Raw genomic sequence first — 5,000 nt, 5'->3', positions numbered from 1 at the left:
AACAACATCCATTTTATCCTCGCTGCCACAGGACACTATCCAAACAACGACAAGAGGAACGTCACGTCCACTAATAAGACAGAATGTCTCACATCACCCGCAAACAACGCAGCTCAAATCAGCCAGCAACACCCACAGTGGTCCACCCAGTATCAACACAGGACGCAACGCCACGCCACAACACAAAAGGTACAAGTAATAAAATACCCTTTGGCCACACCCCTTATAAAGGCATCGAACCAACCCACCACCTGACACCAGCCAAACGTACATCCTGATTTGACACATCTCTGGCAACCTAACCCACGTTGGCCCTTAACCTAACCCACGTTGGCCCTTAACCTAACCCACGTTGGCCCATAACCTAACCCACGTTGGCCCTTAACCTAACCCACGTTGGCCCTTAACCTAACCCACGTTGGCCCTTAACCTAACCCACGTTGGCCCTTAACCTAACCCACGTTGGCCCTTAACCTAACCCACGTTGGCCCTTAACCTAACCCACGTTGGCCCTTAACCTAACGCACGTTGGCCCTTAACCTAACCCACGTTGGCCCTTAACCTAACCCACGTTGGCCCTTAACCTAACCCACGTTGGCCCTTAACCTAACCCACGTTGGCCCTTAACCTAACCCACGTTGGCCCCTAACCTAACCCACGTTGGCCCCTAACCTAACCCACGTTGGCCCCTAACCTAACCCACGTTGGCCCCTAACCTAACCCACGTTGGCCCCTAACCTAACCCACGTTGGCCCCTAACCTAACCCACGTTGGCCCCTAACCTAACCCACGTTGGCCCCTAACCTAACCCACGTTGGCCCCTAACCTAACCCACGTTGGCCCCTAACCTAACCCACGTTGGCCCCTAACCTAACCCACGTTGGCCCCTAACCTAACCCACGTTGGCCCCTAACCTAACCCACGCTGCACCTTAACCTAAGTTACGCTGCACCTTAACCTAAGTTACGCTGCACCTTAACCTAAGTTACGCTGCACCTTAACCTAAGTTACGCTGCACCTTAACCTAAGTTACGCTGCACCTTAACCTAAGTTACGCTGCACCTTAACCTAACTTACACTGCACCTTAACCTAAGTTACACTGCACCTTAACCTAACTTACACTGCACCTTAACCTAAGTTACACTGCACCTTAACCTAAGTTACACTGCACCTTAACCTAACTTACACTGCACCTTAACCTAAGTTACACTGCACCTTAACCTAAGTTACACTGCACCTTAACCTAAGTTACACTGCACCTTAACCTAAGTTACACTGCACCTTAACCTAAGTTACACTGCACCTTAACCTAAGTTACACTGCACCTTAACCTAACTTACACTGCACCTTAACCTAACTTACACTGCACCTTAACCTAACTTACACTGCACCTTAACCTAACTTACACTGCACCTTAACCTAACTTACACTGCACCTTAACCTAACTTACACTGCACCTTAACCTAACTTACACTGCACCTTAACCTAACTTACACTGCACCTTAACCTAACTTACACTGCACCTTAACCTAACTTACACTGCACCTTAACCTAACTTACACTGCACCTTAACCTAACTTACACTGCACCTTAACCTAACTTACACTGCACCTTAACCTAACTTACACTGCACCTTAACTGTCACATGTAACGTCACAGGAATGTAGCTTTGCCTAACAGCAACCCTCTGAACATAGTTCACTGCTTGGATCCTCTGGTGTCATGTGTATTTCTTGATGCCATGGTGCGTACCCTCACATAAAGGTCTTTCGAGTGTTGCGTACTTTCTACACAGTCCCGCTAACCACTGGAAGGGTGTACCGCTACAGAACGAATATCGCCCTCCCCTCCTGCCCTTCCAAGCTGGTCGGTCAGGCGTTTGTTTGTGAAATGAGCCTTGCAGCTGTTCAGTTGCATTCGGTTGTCGATGCAGTCAGTGTACGTTGTGGTACGGCCTGTGTGGACTGTCCGCTGATGTACGCGTAACCCACACTGATCATCCGTCGTTACGTACTGAGTGACATAATGTGGCACATGCTTGACCGTACACCGGCTGCGCCCTACAATGGCGAATCATAAGGGCCATATGTTGTGCACGATGCTACTTGTCTCGTCTCCCCATTACAGCGAGATTGCACTGTTGTACGCCGTACAGACATGTGGTAAGTAGGTACGGACGAAAGTATTGCATGTTGGCCCCCCCCCCCCTCCTCCCTCTGCCGGGAATCAGCGTGAGCCGTCTGTTGATGTAGCGACGAGGGTTTTCCTATTTAATCGTATTGCCCCACACAACATGATAGCACGGTGGACCGCGTTCCACATCTGCGACATGCTACAGAGGCCGGTTGACAGAACACGCGATCTAGTGTATTGCACACGTGCGCGGACCATCTTCCACGTGTTCTCTCGTGTACATGCCGCAGTGTGTATGTGGGCTGATGTAGCGTGTCGTGACACATAACATGCAGGCATGCCAGAATCGTAGATTTCGCAAATGTAGATTGACGTATACGTTTGCTGCCAAAGATCCGCAAATGAACTGGAAATCAGTTGTTGAGCGGTTGTTCGCGCTGCAGGTGCATCGGTGATAGCGACGATCGGTACATCTGTGAACCGGTTGTTTCGGCGGTACCCGCCATGCCCCCGAACCTGAGTTGGCCATGTGGGTATGAAGCGATACGAGGCTGTGGCTTGGCGGGACAGTCCCCGGCCGGTGAGGGGGGGCCGCCCGGCGTGCTGGCCGCGCGCTGCGTGAGCGCACGCACTACAGCCGGCTGGTGGGGGGCGCCCAGTGGCAGGAGCGCCGGCCGACGGGCCCGGCTGGCGTCCCAGCTATGCGCCGGCGCACCCTGCGCGCGGCGCCAGGCGGCCAAAGTGGGTTCTGCCGAGCCCGGTGCGAAGCGCGGTGGACATCTGCAGTGTGCTGGTCCGATTGCGGACTGTGTGCGTTGAGGATGCGCCGCCGCCCGGCACTCGGCGTCGCGACGCCGTCTGCTGCTCGGTCGCCCCCAGCGGTTCTCGCAGGTGGTTTGTATCGCAGCTCTGCGGACGTGTTGGCGCGTGCGCTGTGCTGGGAGAGTTCGCTTCTGCACCCAAGTGGGGCTTTGCCCTTCTGTGGCGCTGGCGTTGGAGCTGCCGGTCACCGTAGGTGGCGCGTGTTGTTTCCCGCCGGCAATGCCACGACAGCACGCTCCCGGGCCTCTGTCGGCAGCGGCAAGCTCAGTTGGGAGCACGGGTGTTCGCACTGAAAGCGTCTACTCGCCTATCTCCGGGCGATTGCGCCTCTCTCGAACCCGACCAAGTACTTAGGACGGCGCTGCGCGCCGCCGGGACCTGAGAGGGTTTCGAGGTGTATCGTGCAGGGGAGCTCAGCCTCCTCCTGTTTGCAGAATAATTGAGCGGACGCTTGCGTGTTCGCGCGGGCCCTCGGGACGCACTCCCGGGCGGCCGGCTGCTCAGCTCTCGTTGACGCAGCTCCCTGGTTGATCCTGCCAGTAGTCATATGCTTGTCTCAAAGATTAAGCCATGCATGTCTCAGTACAAGCCGCATTAAGGTGAAACCGCGAATGGCTCATTAAATCAGTTATGGTTCCTTAGATCGTACCCACGTTACTTGGATAACTGTGGTAATTCTAGAGCTAATACATGCAAACAGAGTCCCGACCAGAGATGGAAGGGACGCTTTTATTAGATCAAAACCAATCGGATTGGCTCGTCTGGTCCGTTTGCCTTGGTGACTCTGAATAACTTTGGGCTGATCGCACGGTCCTCGTACCGGCGACGCATCTTTCAAATGTCTGCCTTATCAACTGTCGATGGTAGGTTCTGCGCCTACCATGGTTGTAACGGGTAACGGGGAATCAGGGTTCGATTCCGGAGAGGGAGCCTGAGAAACGGCTACCACATCCAAGGAAGGCAGCAGGCGCGCAAATTACCCACTCCCGGCACGGGGAGGTAGTGACGAAAAATAACGATACGGGACTCATCCGAGGCCCCGTAATCGGAATGAGTACACTTTAAATCCTTTAACGAGTATCTATTGGAGGGCAAGTCTGGTGCCAGCAGCCGCGGTAATTCCAGCTCCAATAGCGTATATTAAAGTTGTTGCGGTTAAAAAGCTCGTAGTTGGATTTGTGTCCCACGCTGTTGGTTCACCGCCCGTCGGTGTTTAACTGGCATGTATCGTGGGACGTCCTGCCGGTGGGGCGAGCCGAAGGCGTGCTTGCGCGTCCCGAGGCGGACCCCGTTGAAATCCTACCAGGGTGCTCTTAGTTGAGTGTCTCGGTGGGCCGGCACGTTTACTTTGAACAAATTAGAGTGCTTAAAGCAGGCAAGCCCGCCTGAATACTGTGTGCATGGAATAATGGAATAGGACCTCGGTTCTATTTTGTTGGTTTTCGGAACCCGAGGTAATGATTAATAGGGACAGGCGGGGGCATTCGTATTGCGACGTTAGAGGTGAAATTCTTGGATCGTCGCAAGACGAACAGAAGCGAAAGCATTTGCCAAGTATGTTTTCATTAATCAAGAACGAAAGTTAGAGGTTCGAAGGCGATCAGATACCGCCCTAGTTCTAACCATAAACGATGCCAGCCAGCGATCCGCCGCAGTTCCTCCGATGACTCGGCGGGCAGCCTCCGGGAAACCAAAGCTTTTGGGTTCCGGGGGAAGTATGGTTGCAAAGCTGAAACTTAAAGGAATTGACGGAAGGGCACCACCAGGAGTGGAGCCTGCGGCTTAATTTGACTCAACACGGGAAACCTCACCAGGCCCGGACACCGGAAGGATTGACAGATTGATAGCTCTTTCTTGATTCGGTGGGTGGTGGTGCATGGCCGTTCTTAGTTGGTGGAGCGATTTGTCTGGTTAATTCCGATAACGAACGAGACTCTAGCCTGCTAACTAGTCGCGTGACATCCTTCGTGCTGTCAGCGATTACTTTTCTTCTTAGAGGGACAGGCGGCTTCTAGCCGCACGAGATTGAGCAATAACAGGTCTG

The 5,000-nt window shown here is 53.4% G+C and overlaps 1 non-coding gene across 1 annotated transcript in view; it reads left to right on the top strand.

The window, feature by feature from the left end:
* The first annotated feature begins 3,476 nt into the window (after positions 1-3,476).
* The window catches only part of LOC126317567 (small subunit ribosomal RNA), a 1,893-nt gene continuing 369 nt past the window's right edge, over positions 3,477-5,000 (top strand). The window contains exon 1 of the ribosomal RNA XR_007556722.1: positions 3,477-5,000. This exon is cut by the window's right edge and continues 369 nt beyond it. This is a non-coding gene — a ribosomal RNA (small subunit ribosomal RNA).

This window comes from Schistocerca gregaria, unplaced genomic scaffold, assembly GCF_023897955.1.
Source record: "Schistocerca gregaria isolate iqSchGreg1 unplaced genomic scaffold, iqSchGreg1.2 ptg000636l, whole genome shotgun sequence".
Taxonomy (NCBI): domain Eukaryota; kingdom Metazoa; phylum Arthropoda; class Insecta; order Orthoptera; family Acrididae; genus Schistocerca; species Schistocerca gregaria.
The sequence above is the reverse complement of the archived record's forward strand: the minus strand, read 5'-3'. Positions and strand labels throughout refer to the sequence as shown.